Source organism: Ovis canadensis, chromosome 3, assembly GCF_042477335.2.
Source record: "Ovis canadensis isolate MfBH-ARS-UI-01 breed Bighorn chromosome 3, ARS-UI_OviCan_v2, whole genome shotgun sequence".
NCBI classification, from domain to species: domain Eukaryota; kingdom Metazoa; phylum Chordata; class Mammalia; order Artiodactyla; family Bovidae; genus Ovis; species Ovis canadensis.
The window spans coordinates 28,991,684-29,016,344 of record NC_091247.1 but is presented as its reverse complement, the minus strand read 5'-3'; positions in this window follow the sequence as shown (position 1 = coordinate 29,016,344).

Sequence of the window (24,661 nt, the reverse complement as noted above, 5' to 3'; positions counted from 1 at the left end):
GACTAAGATCCATATAGTTGAAGCTATGGTTTTTCCAGTAGTCATGTACAGATGTGAGAGTTGGGCCATGAAGAAGACTGAGCACCAAAGAATTGATGTTTTCAAATTGTGGTATTGGAGAAGACTCTTTTGAGAGTCCTTTAGACAGCAAGGAGATCAAACCAATTAATCCTAAAGGAAATCAACCCTGAATACTCATTGGAAGGACTGATGCTGAAGCTGAAGCTCCAATACTTTGGCCATCTGATGCGAAGAACCAACCCTTTGGAAAAGATACTTTTGCTTGGAAAGATTGAAGGCAGGAGGAGGGGACGACAGAGGATGAGATGGTAGGATGGCATCATCAACTTAATGGACATGAGTTTGTGCAAACTCCGGAGGAGAGAGAAGGACAGGGAAGCCTGGTGTGCTACAGTTAATGGGGTCTCAAAGAGTCCAACATGACTTAGCAACTGAACAACAATAATGAATGTGTAATCCTCCTAAACAGGCTGATCACTAAACTTGACAAAGGAAAAATTCTAGAGAAATCTGTTCATCAAAAGATACTTCTTCAGCAAAGATGACAGAGAAGTCACACAGAACAGATCTTACTCAGTCTTCTGAGAATAGTGATTGGTCAGCAACTAGAAAAAGGTTAAGGCAAAAAAAAAAACTGATAAGAAAAACTAAATTTTTTACCAAATGTGCTAGTAGTTGAAAGCAGTAATATGACAATATGAACACAATAGTAAATGTAATCCGAATCAATGTCAATTTGTTGAGGTCAGATATTTTCTTTTTCTCTATCCGTACTAAAGCTGGCAGAGATAAATGTTCTGCAATATGACAATTATATGTAAATAAGGGTAAGCAACGATAATAACATCACTGGACACAGGATTCCTCAAAACACTGTGACTAATTCAATCTCATCAAGGATATGCAATCCTCCAAATCACAAACATAGGCACTGTAGCAGCCTAGAGGATATGCCAAAATTCTGGCTACCATGGCAGTTTAAAGAATAGTTTCCTGAACCACACATGCCATACAGAATTAAATGGGCAGAAAAGAAATGAAAAAGATTATATCAATGATTGATGTATAAGTCAACTGCAAATACTTCTACTCATCTTGTAAATCTTCATTACCACACTTAATTGAGCAGGCTATACTCTCATCAAAATTCAAATCAATTTACTTTATTATAAAATTTTGAAATGTCTGATTAATTAAGCCAGTAGCTTTCACATCTATTATAACTTTTATTTATACATAATTTATGTCAGGGAAAATATTTGCAGACTTTGTGTCCTGTTGTTTCCCTTCAACAGCGTCATGATAATTTATGGAGATAAGCTCCAACCTTTATTGGGAAACCCAGGAAATCACTATCAGGCTATGCCTGGTGGGATTGTGAAGATAATCAGCAGAACAAAGGGTAACTACTGAGGAGGGAATGGCAACCCACTCCAGTTTTCTTGCCTGGAGAACTCCATGGACAGTGGAGCCTGGTGGGCTACAACCCATGGGGTCACAAAGAGTCGGACATGACTGAGTGGACACTGATGTCTCACTTGTTGGTTGGGATACCTCTGCTTAAAGTCCAGAAGGAAAAGAAGCACGCACTGCAGGAATCAGCAGTGTTGATAGTCACAAAGCACCATTTACAAGAAACAAGCTCAAAAATGACCTTACAAAAAGTCCCTCAAAGACTACATAATATCAACCAAAGGCAAGAACAAATAACAGAAACTAAAAAAGAGTAAAAACTTGATGCTACTATAGATCAAGCATATTCATACTTATTTAAAAAACCATAATTTCTTCTTGGTGAAACAAAAATCCATATGGCATTGTGGGTCTGCTAGACTAAGGATGATATGATCTCATGTATGAATTTATTTAAAGTGAATTTTAAAGGGGGATGTTAATCAATTTAGCCATTTGCGACTTGCAACTGGGTACTGCTTTATTTCATCACCACAATATCAGAACTTTGATAAACTAGACTGATGTTTTCTAGAGTTCTGATTTATTCATTCCTTGATTTATTTGGTTGAGGGTCACTGTTCTTAAAGAATGTAATGAAGTCTCTCAGTCGTGTCCAACTCTTCGCAACCCCATGTACTGTAGCCTACCAGGCTCCTCTGTCCATGGGATTTTCCAGACAATAGTCCTGGAGTGGATTGCCATTTCCTTCTCCAGGGGATCTTCCCAACCCAGGGATCGAACCCGGGTCTCCCGCATGGTAGACAGACACTTTACCATCTGAGCCACCAGGGAAGTCCTTAAAGAATGTAGGCTGTCTTAAATTAAGACCATTTGAAATAAGATAAACTCATTTATAATCTAGGAAAAGTTAAGTGGCTCAGCACTTTACCTAAGCACCTGACCATGACTGGGAGCCTCTAGCAACAAGGCAAAACTATAAATAAAAATGAAGTTACCACGGAAGTTTCAGAAAGGTTATGCTTCTCTTTTACTGCATATTAACTGACTAGTCAGTTCTGTGCCCCCATATGAAACAAGAGGATTCATAAGAGTAATGTTAATAACATTTTGAAATCCTTTATGGGGAGCACCTAAATACCAGCTCTGACATTCATAACCTAAAATATTCAAGAAAAGTCAGTATTCAAACTGTGACCCCTGCATAGCTCTTTCTCAGCAGTGTCCTGTTTGCAAACATGAAGTTTGCCTGCAGGCATGCTAAATCACTTTAGTCCTGTCTTACTCTTTGTCATTCCATGGACTGTCATTCCAGGCTCCATGGGATTCTCCAGGCAAGAATACTGGAGTGGGTTGCCATGCCCTCCTCCAGGGGATCTTCCCAATTCAGGACTGATCCAGGAATTGAATCCGCATCTCTTAAGTCTCTTGCAATGACAGGTTTACCACTAGCGCCACCTGGGAAGCCCAGAAATGAAGTTTCCATATCCCCAATCATAAAAACTCCACAGAATATGATTCTCTAGTTAAAGTCTACAGATTAATTACTGTGAAAGCAGCTAGACCTCTCCCCTTCCCCATGAAAAAGTAAGCCATAGGGAGGGCAACTCTTCACATGTCCTTGTAGCTGCCAAATATTAGGAGATGAATGTGATGCAATTTCAAATGTGCTTTTAAAGGCCACTTTAATTATAAGTATGTGTGTATTATTCCTCATCACGCAAACTCTCAAACACTACAATGGAAAAAATAAACTAAACTCAATCATGACTATGCCATGAAAAAAAAAAAGTGTGCTCTGCAGACACACACCAATTTCTACAGATTCTGGGCACACGTGGTGCACAGCTGTTGACTGAATCTGGCCCTTGGGGGGCAGGATGAAAGAAAACACAATTAGAGGTGAAATAAGCAGGTGTTTTCCTTTGTTTGTTTGCTTTCATTATTTGAGCGGGAAGAGCATGATAACTTCCTGTATGGCAAAGCACACAGAAAAATTTCAAACTCTCCATTTAATTGCTTTGTCTCTTAATGGAAAAAGAGACAGTGTTCTCTCTAGAAATGAATTCACCTCCATGCTCATGGAGTGCAAGAATGAAAAAAAAAAAGTCTTGTTGGTTAGAGCTAAAATTAAAATACATTTATGACACTAAATCTTACTCTGCCCTAACTCCTTAAATATTAAATGGACATTAATGCAGAACTTACTCTAGTTCACCTTTTATTACAGATAATTCTAATTTTCTCATTTCTCCTATCAAAAATAAACTTCTTGAGGTCAGGAATGATATTATTCATTTGCGTCCCAAACACAGACCTTGCATAAATATTTATGGAATGATTTGCATCCAGTAGACACACCAAAATATCTGTAGAATGAATCAATTCTGAGTCCCGGAGGGAAATGCTATGAGAACAAGATCTTTTTTGGAATCATGATATTTGAGACAAGTGTAGTCTATTTATCCAGGTAACAAATTTCACTTGCTGGAAGTAATTTAATGCAAGGAAACAAGGTAGACACTTCAAGTAAAATCCTCATGTTTCCAAAGCAGAGAGGTAACAGAATGAGGATTTTTCTTCCTCTCCCTCCAATCTATTTCTATTTTATCAGTTACATAGTTTTAAAACACTGAAAATTCTAAAAACTCATAAAAATGAAACTGTACTACATGTATGAATATATATACACATATACCTATACACATTTTGTGTGTGTGTGTGTGTGTGTGTGTGTATGTGCACAACACACACAGTGGGCTGATTTTAGCTTAAAGGGTATCAGTATGATATTGACCATAAATTCTGAGAAAATTTTAGGCAGAAGGGTATTATATTAAAAAAAGAAAAATTATATGACTGAGTTCTAATGAGGCAGGCAGTATTAGATTAAATGCATGCACGGGCATCAAAAATATTTTTAAATGAATCTTTTAAATGAATAAACATATGTATGTATGTGTGAATGGAGAGCATTGGAGTAATCATCATAAACAGAATAAAAACAGACACCTTTAGTATTCTCACTCTTCAGTATTTTTTAATAATGATATAAAACCATCCATGTACTACTATTCCTTTTAGCATTTATGGCCTCTAAAGTCTTAACACAGCCCTAGGGACAGACCATTTTTAACCTGCATGGTGATAGTACACAAGTGAGAGAATCCCAAGGGAAAAAATATTTTAGGGACAATATCCCTAGCAGACCTCCATACACAACAGCATTCAAGTCTGTTTTTTAATTCTAATACCTGTTTTTTTTTAAGAATGGTGTTTCTATCTTTAAAAAGCTTTATTATGTAAAAATAATGAAAAACACTTGGATTTTACATATTTTAAGAGAAATTTGTTTAAAAAATATGAAGTATATTTTATAGGACTTTACATATCCACATAGAAAAAAATAATTTGATAAACCATGTTCTAACACAATATATGTGTTCACAAATTCACAAAAACTCTAAACCTAAAGAAGTTTTTAAAATTAAAACTTCATATATTTATATTTTATCCAAAATTTGCTTTTAAAAATCCATTTCTTCCCTCAAAAGGTGCCTGCCATTCTACACCCAATTCTAAAAATCCTGTCACAGTATCCTTTGAACCACAAAGCTCAGAATCAAACAACACCTAACATTTGTACTACCAGCACCTTAACCTTACAATGTGATTTTCAACAGCCTTGTATTGTCCCTGAGTATAGGAAAAGTATTCTGTTTATTGGAGAGTGGATGGAATTCGCCTAAGAGCCAACCACATAAGTTTAACTCTAAAGAGCATCTCTTTTCTAATACAGGTGTTAGTAAGAAAAGGCTGGGTGGGGAGAAGGACATCTAACTGCTTAGATTTGAGACCCAGCCATGATTATCTCCTGATAGCTCAGTTGTTAAAAATCCACCTGCAATGCAGGAGACCCCAGTTTGATAGCTGGCTCGTGAAGATCCGCTGGAGAAAGGATAGGCTACCCACTCTAGTATTCTTGGGCTTACCTTGTGGCTCAGCTGGTGAAGAATCCGCCTGCCATGTGGTAGTCCTGGGTTCGATCCCTGGGTTGGGAAGATACCCCGGAAAAAGGAAAGTCTACCCATTCCAGTATTCTGGCCTAGAGAATTCCATGGACTGTTTAGTCCATGGGTCACAAAGAGTCGGAGTCGGACACAACTGAGCTTCTTTCACACATGATTATGCCAGAAAGGTTAATTTACTAATTTTCAAATTAAAAGATAACTGCCATAAAGTTTGGCCAAGTTCAGAATTATTTTATTAAGTAGCTTACCCAGGTTGGTGGCCTGAATAAATTAAGGTGATGTAGATCTCCCTTTTGTTGCACTTAATCTGTGGTGTCTTCCCCCATTGGGTAATTGCAGGTTTGCTATTAGAGGTGCAAAGCTCTTAATCTTCCTCAGTATGATAACTACAGTCACACTGTCCTGAGGACAATTGTGGAAACACTCAAGGCAAAAAGTAGAAGCACATGATGAATGAACATCGGGTGCTGATAGCGCTGTGACACGGGGCATTGTTCTGATTTACTTCAGCAAGTCTTTAGAGCTTTAAGTGATTTCAACAGAGACTTTAATCTCTTGCTGCAATTAGTGCTCTCCACAGACTTGACATATTATCTAACCATTACATCTCTGGCCTTAACAAATCTCACTGCCCTTTTACTAATTTGATAAAAGGCCTCCTTGTTTCCAGAGTTGGTGATTTCCACTCCTAATATATATACTGGCAACATTAAAACACACATAAAATGCCCACTTAAAGCTTACAATATGTGTGATATAGATCCTTTGTTCTCAGAATTCTTTATTCTCAGCAGTTCTTAAATATACTCAACGTTAAGAGAAGTGCACACAAACAAGTAAGGGTGGGAAGTGAAAAAGAGATTTTCTTCTATATTATGTTCTGTTGTTCACACTAGCTAAAAACACCACATTTCTTTAAAAACTATTTCTTCATTTCCACATAAGATCTTGCAGACACTTCCAAAGTTGAATTTTGTCAAAGGCCTTCTCTGCATCTATTGAGATAATCATATGGTTTTTATTTTTCAATTTGTTAATGTGGTGAATTACATTGATTGATTTGCGGATATTGAAGAATCCTTGCATCCCTGGGATAAAGCCCACTTGGTCATGATGTATGATCTTTTTAATGTGTTGTTGGATTCTGATTGCTAGAGTTTTGTTGAGGATTTTTGCATCTATGTTCATCAGAGATATTGGCCTGTAGTTTTCTTTTTTTGTGACATCTTTGTCAGGTTTTGGTATTAGGGTGATGGTGGCCTCATAGAATGAGTTTGGAAGTTTACCTTCCTCTGCAATTTTCTGGAAGAGTTTGAGTAGGATAGGTGTTAGCTCTTCTCGAAATTTTTGGTAGAATTCAGCTGTGAAGCCATCTGGACCTGGGCTTTTGTTTGCTGGAAGATTTCTGATTACAGTATCAATTTCCGTGCTTGTGATGGGTCTGTTAAGATTTTCTATTTCTTCCTGGTTCAGTTTTGGAAAATTGTACTTTTCTAAGAATTTGTCCATTTCTTCCACATTGTCCATTTTATTGGCATACAACTGCTGATAGTAGTCTCTTATGATCCTTTGTATTTCTGTGTTGTCTGTTGTGATCTCTCCATTTTCATTTCTAATTTTATTGATTTGATTTTTCTCTCTTTGCTTCTTGATGAGTCTGGCTAATGGTTTGTCAATTTTATTTATCCTTTCAAAGAACCAGCTTTTGGCTTTGTTGATTTTTGCTATGGTCTCTTTTGTTTCCTTTGCATTTATTTCTGCCCTAATTTTTAAGATTTCTTTCCTTCTACTAACTCTGGGGTTCTCCAACTCTTCCTTTTCTAGTTGCTTTAGTTGTAGAGTTAGGTTATTTATTTGACTTTTTTCTTGTTTCTTGAGGTATGCCTGTATTGCTATGAACTTTCCTCTTAGCACTGCTTTTATAGTGTCCCACAGGTTTTGGGTTGTTGTGTTTTCATTTTCATTAGTTTCTATGCATATTTTGTTGGTTCTCATTTTTCTATGGCTATTGCCTTTTACCAAAATAATTTCTTACAAAACTAATGAATTTAAATTCAATAGAAAAAAACAAAAGACACATATCAAACCTATTTTATTTTTCACAGATGACATCAGAAAGGAGAGAGGCGAAAATATGTGGACATAATATACAAATAACATAACTAGATTTTATCAACAGCTATTGGGGTCTAAAAAGGGATATGGTTAAAGTACTCACCAGGATACAGCCTAGACTTATCAGTGAATTACTGTAAGCACAGATAAACAGGTCAGCATTGAATTCCTTTTTTTTTTTTCTATTCTATGTCTTTATTGCTGTTCTTTCTTCCTTGAATGCTTTCTTCCTAACTCTATAACTCTATAACTACCAAGCCTTCAAGGTCATTTCAAATGCCACTCACTGGTGAAACTATACCCACAAATAGCAATACCAAGTATCAATCAATTACTCTCTCCTTAGTATTCCAAAAGAATTTTTTATAGATTTCATTACAATGTATCATCCTAACTCCAACTGAAACAGGGCTGCATACAGTAGGTGCACATTTACAGCAAACTACATTGTCAGTAAGCCTATAATCTCTCTTATGGACAAACAATAAGACGTCAAATGGCTGAGAAAGAACTTACTATATCCTTTTTATTTAAAATATTTATTTGGCTGTGCCAGGTCTTAGTTGGGGCACCCAGGATCTCCCATCTTCTGGCATGTGCGATCTTTAGTCGCAGCATACAAACTCTTGGTTGGAGCATGTGGGATCTAGCTTTCTGACCAGGGATGGACCCTGAGCCCCCTGCATTAGGAGTGCCTAGTCTTAGCCACTGGACCACCAGGGAAGTCCCTATATCCTTTTAATGGAGTGTTATGCAGTCATTAAAAACAAGTTCACCAAAACTCAGTGAAATATTCTGATATAATGTCAGGTAAAAATGTCAAATCTGGTGGCTCAGATGGTAGAGAATCTGCCTGCAATGAGGAGAGCCAGTTTCAATCCCTGAGTCAGAAAGATCCCCTAGAGAAGGGAATGGCTACCCACTCCATTATTCCTCCCTGGAGAATTTAATAGACAGAGGAACCTGGCAAGCTACAGTCCATGGGGTCACAAAGAGACAGACACAACAGAGTGACTAACCACTTTCAACTAAAAAAAAAAAAAAAAAGGCAGAAAACTGTACAGAATTTTTATTTCAGCTATGTATAAAATATATACTTGAAAAAAATTCTAGAAGAAAATACACTAAAGTACTAACCTTCAAGATCACAAAATGATCCAATAATCCTCATTGAAATTGAAATGACTAAGCATAAACAGAGATTCCCCCATTTCAAAGGGAGGGGAATATACACACATATCAGGAATTCCTGTAAAACATACCCTAAGAGAAAGAAAAATAAGGAAAAGGCAAATTCTAAATTATTACAAGTGAAGAAAATCCCTAGCTTGGAAGTAAATTCCCCAGGGGAAACCTCCACTAACACAACCTGGGCCTCAGCAACTGTAGGTGGGAATGGGCTGTGAAGTAACATGTGGGGAGTAAATTCTGCCAGCAGCACCTGTTTGCACACGCTAGGAAGGGTGACCCTTAATACACCCAGCCTACCCTTAGAAGAGCCAAGAGAGAAACAAGAGAAGCTCCCAGGGAACAAAACTGAGAGAGGCACCCATTCTCAGGGTCCTGGCAGCCTGCTAGGCTCCTCACTTGCCTCATACCACCTGCTAGGATCTAACTAGTAGGACTGCATTAAAAATAAAATAAAAACACTCTGAAAACATGCGCATCAACATAATGGGTGAGATTATTGTTACAAGGCCATGCCTACTCTTTCCCTATGCCTTAGACCTCTCTAACTTAAATAAATAAAAATTATATAAATCTAGTCTTTTCATTCTCACTTAAAGAAATTATGTAACTTCCAATATTAGAAAAATATACATTTCCCCCACCCCAAATGCATTCATTAATAACATGATGAGAAAAAAAGTCATTTTTTAAAATGGACTTATGAGATAATTCTGTAGTCTGAAAGAAAATGACCAATTTAAAAGAATTCAAACAAATACAGTTTTAACTATCACGCTTGCAGCAAAAATCAAGGCACTAAATCCTAACAGGATTCTCATGCAAATTTGAAGATATTGTATCCATCAAGAAGAAAATAAGAGAGATAGATGTTAAAACATACTATAAATTTACCACAGTTAAGAAGTATGATATTGGCACCAGAATAAACAGATAATAGAAATAAACACAATGAAAATCTCAGAAATAACCCCAAATACACTAAGAAATTACTGATTTCACTGGTAGTTCAGTCAGTAAAGAATCTGCCTGCAATGCAGGAGACCGGGGTTCAATTCCTGGGTCAGGGAAGATCCCCTAGAGAAGGAAATGGCAACCCACTCCAGTATTCTTGCCTGGGAAATCCCACTGACAGAGATCTGGCAGGCTACAGTCCATGGGGTCACAAGAGTCAGACACGACTTAGCGACTAAAACCACCGCACTAATACTAAGCATTTGTGTACAAAAACTTTAAAACCTCACCATAAACAAAGTTAAAAGATAACCAAATGTAAACAAAGCTAAACAGGAAGAGAAAAACTGGGAAAGTAAATTTTCAACAAGAGAAAGTAAATATTCTTAAAAACATGGTGGGTGGTGGTTTAGTCGCTAAGCTGTGTCCAACTCTCACCACCCCACAGACTGTAGCCCGCCAGGCTCCTTTGTTCATGAATATTTGCCTTCTTTTTAAAAAAAGCTTTGTATGTTATAATAAATAAAAAGAAGGCAAATTTTCCAATAAGAGTATAAATGCAACTCAACAAATATATATTGAACACTATATTAGTTTGCGAGGGCTGCTAACAAAGTAACACAGACTGGGTGGCATTAACAGAAATCTATTTTCTCACAATTACAGAAGCCGGAAGTCCAAAATCACGGTTTCAGCAGAGCTGGTTTCTTCTGAGGACCCTATCCTTGACTTGTAGATATGTAACTGTCTTTACCCTGTGTCTTCACATAGACTTCCCTCTGCGTATGTCTATACCCAAATTCCCTCTTATAAGGACACTGGTTTTCCTGGAGTATGACCCACCCTAATGACCTCATTTTAACCTAATTTCCTTCTTTACAAATACAGTCATGTTCTAATGCACTGGTGATTTCAGCACATGAAGCTGAGGCAAGGGAGAAGGAAGGAAAGGAGGAAGTCTATAACAAGTACAGGTATTCCCCACCTTTTGAAAGTTTGCTTTATGCTACTTTGCTTTTACAAAAGTCTTATATTAGTGCCTGTTTTTGCTGAACAAAAGAAATTCTAAGAGGATTTTCGATTTTATGAAGAAAAAAAAAGGTGAAAAGACCCTTCACCATGTTTTACAAAGAGCCCTTATAGAGGCAGTGTACACCCTGAGTAACAAGAGTAGCACCACCAAGCTCCTTCCACAGACGTGGGTGTATACTCAGTATCTGAGCATCAAGACACCACAGCTTTGAACTCTGTCTGTGAGCAGCTGTGCTTTTGCGTGAAGTTGCTTCAGTCATGTCCGACTCTTTTCAAGCCTATGGACCACAACCCACCAGGCTCCTCTGTCCATGGGACTCTCTAGGCAAGAATACTGGAGTATGTTTCCTTCTCCAGGGGGTCTTCCCAACCAGGGGATTAAGCCCACATCTCTTAAGTCTCCTGTATTGGCAGGTAGATTCCTTACCACTAGCGCCCCCTGGGATCTGTGCCTTTCCTCAATTCATTTTCTGCATCCATTAGCAAGGTAAGTACTAAGGTAACTGCTTCTTCACTTGATGCCATTTCAGCTTACAAAAGATTTCAAAGGAATGCTCTACACTTGGATATCAGGGAAGACCTGCATCTACTATTTGCGAGGCATTATTCTAGATACACCAATGTACCAAACAGACAACTATCCTTCCTTATAGACCTGACATTCCATAGAGATATCCATGAGAAATGGACAATAAACAGTAAACCTGATAAATAAAATTATACTAGAAGGTGATGAGCATTATGGAAAAAACTAAAAACAGAGTAGTTTAAGGAGAATCAAGATTGCATGGCGGGGGGTGCAAGTTTAAAATACAAGTCATTGAGTAGATGACATTTTAACAATGATGAGTAAAAGAAATTAATGGTAAATCACACCTACTTTAAAGAATTAGAAATGCTAATAGACAAAGAAAAACTGCTCAACTGCAACAAAACATTTACCATCTAATGAACAAAGAGTGTTAATACCACCAATGTAAGCCATGGTGCAGGTAAGGATTAATGGGAGTATAAATTAGTATAACCACAAAACAGTAAAGAAATTAAAGGAGAAAACATATAAAGTCCCTACAACACATCGTAATCAAAGATCCAAATGTGAAGGACAAAAATAAAAATGTAAACACAAAAATTACAATAGAAGAAAATCTTAGTATCTGTGAACTAATGAAGTACTCTGGGTACCCTCTATTTACAGATGATTTACATCTAATTGTACTGGCAGAGCCCCTTCTAAACTTCACAAACCAAAACAAACAGAAAACTGTTCACAATGTGACTATCTTAAACGAAGCTTAAGAAAATTCTTAGTATATCAAAGAAAGGATCTAAAAACTTGGGGCGGCAGGAATGCTGTTCATTATGAATGGTCTACTCTCCCATTATCCTATGCCCCTCAAGAAAACTTAGAAGATACTAACTTAATCAAGGAATTCAGAAATATAAATGTTGAGGGAAATGAGAGCATCTTTGAAAAGTGTTATGGTGTGCATTCTTTGTAGGGCAAGGATGCTGGTGATGATGCCTCTAAGTGACATAGGTACCAGGATTCCTATGTAATGATCAGTTCTCTGGACAGTATAAGCCTAGAAGTCTCACCTAACCACCCAAAGGAAAGAACGTAGCTATAGTCAGGATGTTCTGAGTACTAATGACCTTTGATACTAGAAAACTGAGGAGAGGACTGAGATGTATGGGCAGCTTTCTAAGATTCTACATGATTGTATAACTCAAAAACCTCTTCAATCTGATGAACATCATGACATGAGCCACCAAAATAGTCATAGTTCTTCACATAATACTTAATTCTGAGTTAGAGACACTGAGCCCCTTAAGTGAAGGGATGGTGAGGTATTTAAGTACATTCCATAAATCCTGATTTTTCCCAAGGGGATAAAATGTAAGGCTTTGGGGGTATAGAAATATCTAGGTGTTTGGAAGATTGTTGAACATAGCTTTGAGTTAATGTTAAAACCTCTGAGTCCAGAAAGCCACTGTGGTCATCTATTCAAAGACAAAAGGAGTTCAGTCTTAGGTTGTTTTTTTTTAAATTTTATTATTTTTTTTAACTTCACAATACTGTATTGGTTTTGCCATACATCAACATGAATCTGCCACGGGTGTACATAAGTTCCCACTCCTGAACCCCCCCTCCCACCTCCCTCCCCATACCATCCCTCTGGGTTATCCCAGTGCACCAACCCCAAGCATCCTGTATCCTGCATTGAACCTAGACTGGCGATTCGTTTCTTATATGATATTATACATGCTTCAATGCCATTCTCCCAAATCATCCCACCCTCTGCCTCTCCCACAGAGTCAAAAAGTCTGTTCCGTGCATCTGCATCTCTTTTGCTGTCTCGCATACAGGGTTATCAGTCTTAGTTTTTTATAGACAGAGTGACAACAGTCTCAACCTACGGCCATTTCCCCAGATCCTTAATATATAGTTGAAACAGATACAGTAGAAAAAAAGAGGAATCCTCACTTTAACTCTTAAAAATGTCTATATATTTAATTATCCATTTATTTCTTTGGTTTCACCAGGCCACAGTTGTAACCTGCAGGATCCTCGGTCCTCGCTGTGGCACTTGAGATCCTTTAGCTGCAGCGTGTGAACTCCCAGCTGTGGCATCCAATTCCCCAACCAAGGACCAAACCCAGGCCCCCTGCACTGTCTGGCCACTGGACCACCAGGACTGTCCCCTGGTACATGAACTCTTAAAAAAGTAAAGTCTTTTACAGTGGGAAGGGCCAAGTGGAAGGGCCTGTGGAGTGACAGCTACCTACCTAAAGAATACATTTATAAGAATACCAGATCTCTCTTGAGAATTATAGAGATTAGGATACCACCAAATTTTTTTAAGCAGCTGAGGTAACGATTCTTAATACAGCCCTGTTTAACTCCAAGATATAGCTTAAAGAAGGACAGCCTAATCAAGCAATTACGCCAATTGAAGCTGCTGGTCCAGATGCAGCCACTCCACTAAAGTAAATCAACCCAACGCCTAGCACCTGGCAGGCAGCTACTGCTCTGGTAAATTCTTTTTCTACCATCCGACAGAGAATACTCAAAGCAGCCTGTTCTCACTTAGCAGTGACAGAAGTAACTTCTCACTGTTTCGCCTCAAAGTAGGTCAACTCTCAGGCTCTATAAAGCAAATTAATCTATAGAGAGCTTGATTGTTTTCCTATTCCACAGAGCATGATGCTGGTGCATTATACTAATAGAACCACATTGATGGAATAGAGTAGGAAACATCAGGTAAGCCAGATACCTTGATAAGACACTTGTGTGGCAAAAAAAAAAATCTGAGATAAACTCCACAAAAATACCAAAGCCTAAAATCTCAGTGAAGATTCGGAACTCCAGTGATCTGAGGCACATTAGGATATTCCCTACAAAAGGCAAGTTGCCATGTCTTGACATTCACCCCTACTCTGTAATCAAATCTATCACCACCGCTCACATAATTTTTAAAATGAGGGTAAAAAGTAAAAATGTTCTTTGACATTCTATTCTATAAACTATTGCCCTGATTTTCCTATTAGCAACCACCATTATCCAGAATGTTTGCTCATTGCTTACTTCTGTTTATCATCCTTATAAGATGGTAAGTTCCATGAGTATTAAGAGTTGACCTTTTTATTTATAAATATTTTCCAGGACCTAGGATGGTATCTGACAAAGAGCAACTGTTAAAAATTTTTTTTCATTAAGGAATAAGTTACAGCCAAAGCACTTTTCGATATATGAAATTTTCTAATAAGATTTTCACTGTACTTGTTACTGTTGTATACATTGTTTTGCATGTGTTTAGTGCAGGTATTATTTTTTTTTAATATTTAGCTGCATCAGGTCTTAGTTGCAGCACTCAGGATCCTCACTGCATCAAGCAGAATCTTTCATTGTGGTGCACAGACTCTTTAGTTGTGGCCCGTGGGCTCTAGAGCACATGGGCTCAGTGGCTGGGGCACATGGGATCTTAGTTATTCAACCAGGGATCAAACCCATGTCCCCTGCATTGCAAGGCAGATTCTTAACCAGGGAAGCCCCTGCTGTAGGTATTTTTGACAGAAAAATACGAGGAGGAACTAATTCTTCCTTTGGTAAGTTCTACAAGGTTATGAATTGACTTTATTGGTTTCAGATTTGCATATAATGTTCAAAAGAGAAATAAGTTCTATTAAATATTATGCATAATGTAATATAAATGTGACAAACTATTTACATTTTAAAAGGCTAAAATGATAATACCCTCTACGGTTTTTCATTTTGCCCAACAGGCTATTTTGGTTTCGAGCATGAATTTTAAAAACCAAAGTTATCTAAAATCTTTAGCGGGCCTGGTAGGATATAAATGATTTTTACACGTTCCTACAAAAATAAAACTGAAAGGCTGAACAATGTTTTACTAATTGCTTTTATTTCAGTGCTGAAGACCCTAGGAAATAAGACAGGATTCCAGAAGAAAAGCATCAAAAATCTATGGAAGGTCAAAAATCAATACAGTTAGGTACAATGTATCAGGTATACACCAATGGTATAAACAAAAACATAAATACAGAAGAGGGGACTTATGTGGCTTTTATTCAGAAGCATTAAGGGAGGCTCCAGAAGTTACACATGAGATGAGCCATCAGTCCAAACTGTAGGCAGGATCAGATGCGTAGACCTCAACATGCCTAACAGTTTGGATTTACCCTGCACTGAATGCAGTCTTTGATTGATTATGGGAAGACTCCATCATCATTGTTTTAGGTACATTAGCCTGACAGGAGTACAAAAGGCCAAAGCAAGAGAAGAGAGAGCAGAGGCAGAGAGCTGAGTTAAAAGGTGACTTGCCATTTGCAGAGCGTAAAAGAAAACTAGAGCAAAGTTCACCAACCTCTCCATGAGGTGACAGTGAAACAAAAGGCAAACTTTTCCTCTAATGTTGGGGTCAAACAGCATATAAGCCATGAAAGATTTTTCTTCTTGCATTGTCACAAAATGTCACTAACTTTTTGTGCAGTTGCCCATCTCTAGAAGCAAGGTAAATGAAACCTAGCAAGCAAATATGGAAAAGTTATTTTACATTTCCCTTCGGGGTCTTTTGTCTTTCAGTTATGAGGAAATCATATTCACCAAGAACTCCAAGGAAAACGCTTATTGCTTTAGGTATCTCATAAAAGGTACATGTAGTCTCCAAACTGCACAACACTATGGAAAGATACCAAAAACAAAGGGGTAAAGTGATAAATAGGCCAACTTCTCCACTCATTTAAGAAGAACAAGCACAATCCAATTTGCCTGGCCTGTTAGAAAATTTCTCGGAATATCCTGCTGCTGACAAATCTCTGGAAGCCTCTCTGTGGACTTCATTGCTGTTCTACTCCGCTGTATCAAGAAAACACACTTTAGTTACAGCTATTTTGATGAGTTATTTTCCTTTTTATATTCTTACCTGACTGCCCTTTTTCCCACTAATACAAATCCCTTCACTAATATCTAATCAAATGAACATTACTTTTTAACTTTTTTTCAACAGCCCTGTGCTCCTCCAATCTTACTTAACAGAATTAGACAAGTACCCTGATCTTTGTGAGGATCACTTTTCACTTCTTGATCTTTGAATGAATCAGATTTTAATGCTTCCTTTTTACTACAACTTGCTATCCACACCAAACCTTCCTGAATATAGGTAAGACTGACTCTAAGAGTAAAATTTGTGAGAATTATAAAAAAACCAGGAGGGGGAAAAAAGCATTTTATATTTTTACCATTACTTCTTGGATAGTCAGCCTATCATAAATGTCAGTACTGGGTCTCCATCTGGTGGCCAAAATTTCTACCTGTAAATTATAAAGGACCTCAGAATTTTTTGGTTCATCACCCTAAGAGTGAATCACCAAAGAAAAAAGATGTAATGTGTTATTTTAAAAAGAATGCATAAACTTATTTAATTCAGAAAATTCTGACTTTCATAATGCATAAATTAAAGGCATACTTAAAAAATAAAGTCCAGCAATGTTTAGAGCTAATCCTATAGAAGAAAAACAAAAAAGCAAATGTTTTGAACTGAGCACAGGGAGAAATTCTGTGACTGTCAGAAATTTCATCTATGTATTCATTATTCAACAAATATTTATTGAGTACATATTATATGTGAACAAATGCCCTCAGTGCAGGGGCTATAGTGAAAAATACAAACAAATTTCTTTCCTTCAGACAGCTTACATTCTAGCAGATAGAAACAAAATAAATACACACCATAACATCAGTTGTTATCAACATAAGAACATAAAGGAGAATAATAGGATAAGGCATTATATAGGTGGAAATATACTTACTTTATAAAGAATGGTCAAGACTGGCCTCTATAAGATAATATTTAAATAACACACCTGAATAAATTGAGAAAGCTATGGTTTTAGAAAAGGCAGAGGAACCAGAGATCAAATTGCCAACATCTGCTGGATCATGGAAAAAGCAAGAGAGTTTCAGAAAAACATCTATTTCTGCTTTATTGACTATGCCAAAGCCTTTGACTGTGTGGATCACAATAAACTGTGGAAAATTCTGAAAGAGATAGGAATACCAGACCACCTGACCTGCCTCTTGCTAAACCTATATGCAGGTCAGGAAGCAACAGTTAGAACTGGACATGGAACAGACTGGTTCCAAATAGGAAAAGAAGATCGTCAAGGCTGTATATTGTCACCCTGCTTATTTAACTTATATGCAGAGTACATCATGAAAAATGCTGGGTTGGAGGAAGTACAAGCTGGAATCAAGATTGCCAGGAGAAATATCAATAATCTCAGATATGCAGAAGACACCACCCTTATGGCAGAAAGTGAAGAACTAAAGAGCCTCTTGATGAAAGAGAAGAGTAAAAAAGTTGGCTTAAAGCTCAACATTCAGAAAACTAAGATCATGGCATCTGGTCCCATCACTTCATGGCAAATAGATGGGGAAACAGTGGAAATAGTGGCTGACTTTATTTGGGGGGGGGCTCCAAAGTCACTGCAGATAGTGACTGCAGCCATGAAATTAAAAGACACTTGCTCTCTGGAAGGAAAGTTATGACCAACCTAGACAGCATATTAAAAAGCAGAGACATTGCTTTGACAACAAAGGTCCATCTAGTCAAGGCTATGATTTTTCCAGTAGTCATGTATGGATGCGAGAGTTGGACTATAAAGAAAGCTGAGCCCTGAAGAATTGATGCTTTTGAACTGTGGTGTTGGAGAAGACTTTTGAGAGTCCCTTGGACTGCAAGGAGATCTAACCAGTCCATCCTAAAGGAAATCAGTCCTAAATATTCATTGGAAGGACTGATGCTGAAGCTGAAACTCCAATACTTTGGCCAGCTGCTGCAAAGAACTGACTCATTTGAAGACCTTAGTGCTGGGAAAGATTGAGGGTGGGAGGAGAAGGGGATGACAGAGGATGAGATGGTTGGATGGCATCACGGACTCAATGGACATGAGTTTGGGTAGGCTCCGGGAGTTGGTGATGGACAGGGAGGCCTGGCATGCTGCAGTCCATGGGGTTGCAAAGAGTTGGACACGACTGAGCGACTGAACTAAACTGATGCATTCCTAAGAAAAAAACGTTTTAGGCTAAGAAACAGTACGTGTAAAGAGTCTGAGGTAGAAACATGTACAGACAAGTAAGTGGAACAATGTGGCCAGAGAACAGTGAGTGACAGGAAAAGTGAAAGATTGGCTAAGAGAGGCAGCAATGAGTCAGAGCATGCAGGGCCCTGTGGCCACTCAAGAACTATGAACTTTATTCTAAACATGGGTGAAAGCCACTGGAGGTTTTGGAGAGAATCAGATTTGGGCTTTAATAGGTTCACTCAGCAGACAGTTATGTGAGGAACAGACTGGGTGTATGTTTGTGGGAGGAAAAAAGGGGCAGTGGGGAATTTACTAGTCTGCTGCAGCCATCCAGGGAGGAAATGGTGGTGGCTTCCACTCTGATGGTGGCAACACAAGGGGTAAAACATTATAATTTTTTTTCAGTATTTATTTGGTTGCTCTGGGTCTCAATTGGCACATGCAAGATCTTCAATCTTTCTTGTGGCATGCAAGATCTAGATTCCTGATCAGGGATGGAACCTGGCCCTCTGCATTGGGAGCACAGTCTTAGCCACTAGGGAAGTTTCCAGATAGGTTTATTTATTTTTGGTTGTGCTGGGTCTTTGTTGCTGAGCACTGGCTTTCTCTAGTTGCAGTGAGCAGAGGCTACTCTTCATTGCAGTACAAAAACTTATTGCAGTGGCTCCTCTTGTAGAGCACAGACTGTAGGCAAATGGACTCAGTAGTTGTGACTTGTAGGCCCAAGAGTGCATGGGCTCCAGTAGTTGCAACTCATGGGCTTTGGTTGCTCCATAATCTTCCCAGACCAGGGACGAAACCCATGTCCCCTGCATTGGCAAGCAGATTCTTATCCACTGTACCATGAGTGAAGTCCCAGATATGTTTTAAAGATGGTACAATAGGAATGCTTGTGAAGTATGAGAGAAAAAGAGGAATCAGGATAATATCAAGGGTTCTGTCATGAACCAGAATATATGTCAGTAGAAAATATGTAAACCAAAGCTTGGAAAGTGAAAAGGATGAAAAATAAAACGTCATCAGAATAAGTGACAAAGTATAAACCTCTAACATAAGTGTACCTGGAATCCAAGAAAAGAGATACAATGGGTGAAAGAAATGTCTAATGATATTGTGACTGAGGATTTATTAAAACTGTTCCCCAAAATTCTATTAATAGCTAAAGATTTTTTTTAAGTGGAACAAATCCCAAACAGGGAAATTATAGTTCATTTCAGCACATAGTCGTGTCCAACTCTTTGCGACCCCATGGACTGCAGCATGCCAGGGTTCCCTGTCCATCACCAACTCCTGGAGCTTACTCAAACTCATGTCCCTAGAGTCAGTGATGCTATCCAACCATCTCATCGTCTGTCATCCCCTTCTCCTCCTGCCTTCAATCTTTCCCAGCATCAGGGTCTTTTCAAACGAGTCAGTTCTTCACATCAGGGTGGCCAAAGTATTGGAGTTTCAGCTTCAGCATCAGTCCTTCCAATGAACATTCAGGACTGATTTCCTTTAGGATGGACTGGTTGGACCTCCTTGCAGTCCAAGGGACTCTCAAGAGTCTTTTCCAACACCACAGTTTAAAAGCATCAATTCATAAACAAAAATGTTTCAGACATCACAGGAGAATTTCTAAAATTTAGGGAAAAGAAAAACTTAAAGCAGCCAAGGGAAACCAATAATATTTCGAGCTGACTTAAAAAGGTGAAAGTCTCAAGATATAGAAAGATACCTTTAAAACTCTGAAAAAAAAACTATTCTAGAATTCTAAAACTTTATTAAAATTCTAGTTAGAAAATAACTATTCCAAAATTCTATATTCAATAAAAATTACTTTAAAATTGAAGACAAAATGTATTTTCAGGCAAAAATAAGAGAATTCATCATAAAGCATGTGTTAAAGGAAACACATTTTTCTTCAGAAAGCGAAAAGATCCCAGAAGGAAACACAAGAATACAGGAAGAAACGGAGACCAAATGAAATGGTAGGTATGTAGATAAATCTAATTGCTTAATACTATTCAAAATATCTCATGAGATTAAAAATTGGGACAGCAATAATACAAAATGCAATAAAGTGGTAAATGGCATTAAGCTGTGTTCCAAGACACTACCATTGTCTAGTAAATAGAAAAAATAATTTAAACTCTACTAAATCAAGGATACATGTGTTAATCTCTGCTAAGTCACGTCAGTCGTGTCCGACTCTGTGAGACCCCATAGACAGCAGCCCGTCAGGCTCCCCTGTCTCTGGGATTCTCCAGGCAAGAACACTGGAGTGGGCTGCCATCTCCCTCTCCAATGCATGAAAGTGAAAAGTGAAAGTGAAGTCGCTCAGTCGTGTCAGACTCTGAGCAACCCCATGGACTGCATCCATCCTACCAGGCTCCTCCATCCATGGGATTTTCCAGGCAAGAGTACTGGAGTGGGGTGCCATTGCCTTCTCCATGTTAATCTCTATGTAACCATTAAAATGAATTTCGAAATGATATATAACTAAGGCTAGTATAAAAATATAATTAAAAAAAGATTTTATATTCAAAAGAAAAAAAAATGGACCAAACAGGAAAAAACAAATGGTAACAGAGTATATACAAACCACATTACATACTTAGCTACATAAATGTCAATGAAATAAATACTCCATTTAAAAGAAAAATACAATTGGTCAAGGAAAATAGCTTTAAATTGTGTATGACATACACACCTTAAATAGAAGGATAAAGTATGTCTTAAAGTAAAAGAAGTTTGGAGAACATGGAAAATCATCCATGTGCTACTGCAACGAAAGCCAAAAGTGTGGCTTGAAAGACTAAATTGAATGTCTGTTCTCTGCATTACAAAATTAAGCTGGAAAGAAATTTTTAACACACACACATATAAACCCACATATATCCCATCAATTTTTCTCTGAAATATGTATCTACACACATATACATGCCATCAAATTTTTTTCTGAAATATATATCCAATATATCCAACTATATGCACAAAAGCATCAGAATAATGTATTAAGAAGGACCATAGCAACATTATTCCATATAGCCATAACTGAAAACAATCCAAATATCCATCAAGAAAACAGGTAAGTCACAGCCATACAATGGAATACTATTTGGCAAGAATAATTAATGAACTGCTACACACTGGTTCCAAATAGGAAAAAGAGTATGTCAAGGCTGTATATTGTCACCCTGCTTATTTAACTTATATGCAGAGTACATCATGAGGAATGCTGGGCTGGAAGAAGCACAAGCTGGAATTAAGATCGCCGGGAGAAATGTAAATAACCTCAGATATGCAGATGACATCACCCTTATGGCAGAAAGTGAAGAGGAGCTAAAAAGCCTCTTGATGAAAGTGAGAGGGAAAAAGTTGGCTTAAAGCTCAACATTCAGAAAACGAAGCTCATGACATCCGGTCCCATCACTTCATGGCAAACAGACGGGGAAACAGTGAAAACAGTGTCAGACTTCATTTTTGGGGGCTCCAAAACCACTGCAGATGGTGACTGCAGCCATGAAATTAAAAGACGCTTACTCCTTGGAAGAAAAGTTATGACCAACCTAGATAGTATATTCAAAAGCAGAGACATTACTTTGCCAACTAAGGTCCATCTAGTCAAGGCTATGGTTTTTCCTGTGGTCATGTATGGATGTGAAAGTTGGACTGTGAAGAAGGCTGAGCGCCGAAGAATTGATGCTTTTGAACTGTGGTGTTGGAGAAGACTCTTGAGAGTCCCTTGGACTGCAAAGCGATCCAACCAGTCCATTCTGAAGGAGATCAGCCCTGGGATTTCTTTGGAAGGAAGGATGCTAAAGCTGAAACTCCAGTACTTTGGCCACCTCATGAGAAGAGTTGAATCACTGGAAAAGACTCTGGTGCTGGGAGGGATTAGGGGCAGGAGGAGAAGGGGATGACCGAGGATAAGATGGCTGGATGGCATCACGGACTTGATGGACGTGAATCTGAGTGTACTCCGGGAGATGGTGATGGACAGGGAGGCCTGGCGTGCTGCAATTCATGGGGTCGCAAAAAGTCAGACACGACTGAGCAACTGAACTGAACTGAACTGAACTGAACTGACACATAACATGGATAAAACTCAAACAACATGTTAATAAGCAAAAGATAACAGATCTAAAAATACATATGAACATAATGAGGTCAAGGATCAACTTATCAAACTATAATGTTTAGGGACTCAGCTTGTGTGTGTGTGTGTTAGTCACTCAGTCATGTCTGACCCTTTGCAACCCCAGGGACTGTAGCTCACCAGGCTCTTCTGTCCATGGAATTCTCCAGGCAAGAATACTGGAGATGGTTGCCATTCCCTTCTCCAGAGGATCATCCCAAACCAGGAATCAAATAAGGGTCTCATGCATTACAGGCAGATTCTTTACTCTCTGAGCCACCAGAGAAGTTGTTTTTTTTAAGAACTCAGTTTAGGAGGTTAAAAATACGAAGAGCAGCAAGAAGGTGATATTACATATCAGGGGAGTGTTATGATACTGAACGCTTAGAAATAAAGAAGGCATAAGAATTATTCTGACTGGCTGATGAGAACATGGTTCTGTTCACTTTGTGATAATGTTGTACTTAACTATGCATGTTATCTTTAAGCTCTTAAAAGTTTATGAAAGTCTATTAAAACAATTAAATCCCACAGGGATTAAGGCTTAAAGGTAACACCTGGAAAATAAAAGTGTTGCAAAACAAAAAAGGCAGAAATGAACCTGAAATACAATCCAAATGTAAAAGAGACTTTTTTAACTACATCTGGGAAATTCAGTCTTAAAAACAAAAGATAAACATGGTTAATTGAATGAAGAGTTAAAACTGTGTTATATCTTTTTCCAATCAAAATATCTGTTAATTGGATGATAAAGTGTTAACATAATACACACAAACTGCAAAAGTTAAAATTAAAGTGAAGTCACCCAGTCGTATCCGACTCTTAGCGACCCCATGGACTGCAGGCTACCAGGCTCCCCCGCCCATGGGATATTCCAGGCAAGAGTACTGGAGTGGGTTGCCATTGCCTTCTCCCAGAAACGTCATAGAAGGGTAAATTCAAACACAAAGTTGTTAAAATTCTCTATTAATAAAGAAATTCAAATTGAAATAATAAATTTTACACCCTCATACAAAAAAGTATAAAAATGCTATGAAGTCTACTAAAGATAACGTAGGGAAAAGGTATTATATATCATTCATTGGTATTTCAGTTGTTTTTGAAAGCAATAATGGTAACAGCTACTGAAATTAAAAATATTTTCTTTTATTTAACAATCTCCATTGCTAAAAAACTATCTTGGAAAAACGTATTTAATAGATTATCACTATGTAAGGGGTGTACACTCACAGATGTGTACTGTAGCTACATTCAAGGTGGCAAAAACTGCAAAAATAAATCAATAAAGAAGTTGCTGATAACAGAATTTAAAATATATCCATATTTTTAAAATTATCAATAATTTTAAAAACTAAAAGTAGCACATTACTACAGAGAAGGCAATGGCAATCCACTCCAGTACTCTTGCCTGGAAAATCCCATGGACGGAGGAGCCTGGTAGGCTGCAGTCCACGGGGTCACTAAGCGGACACGACTAAGCGACTTCACTTTCATTTTTCACTTTCATGCACTGGAGAAGGAAATGGCAACCTACTCCAGTGTTCTTGCCTGGAGAATCCCAGGGACGGGGGAGCCTGGTGGGCTGCTGTCTATGGGGTCGCACAGAGTAGGACACGACTGAAGCGACTTAGAAGCACCAGAAGCACATTACTTATCTTAGATTTCTAAGAGGAATTCTTAGTGAGAAAAATAAAATGCAGAAACTTGTATGATCTTATTTTTCTAAAACAAAAATGTGTACATTGTATTTCTATGCTGACATCATTAAATTCACTCAAGCGCTGATTATATGCACATGGAGAAAATCTAGGCTTTTATGACCTAACTCGACAGAGATGGAAGAGTTATATAAACAGAAATTATATAAATTATAAGAATAGAACAGAGAAAAGAGGAAGGAGAATCTAAGCAAATGAGAGGGGAAAAAAAGGTGCAGGAAATTACTATACCTAAAAATGAACAATATCTTTATTCACTTATGTTAAATTATATATATATATATATATATATCATATATACATGGTATATGTATAATATCACATATCCTAAAAAAAAACCCTAGCATTACTTTAGGTACCTGAAATATTTTTCCTTAAAAAAGAAAAAAAACAAGCTTAAAAACTAAGAGAAGATAATTATGGGAAAATGAGTAGAAATAAAGAAAACTAAAAGGAATTTA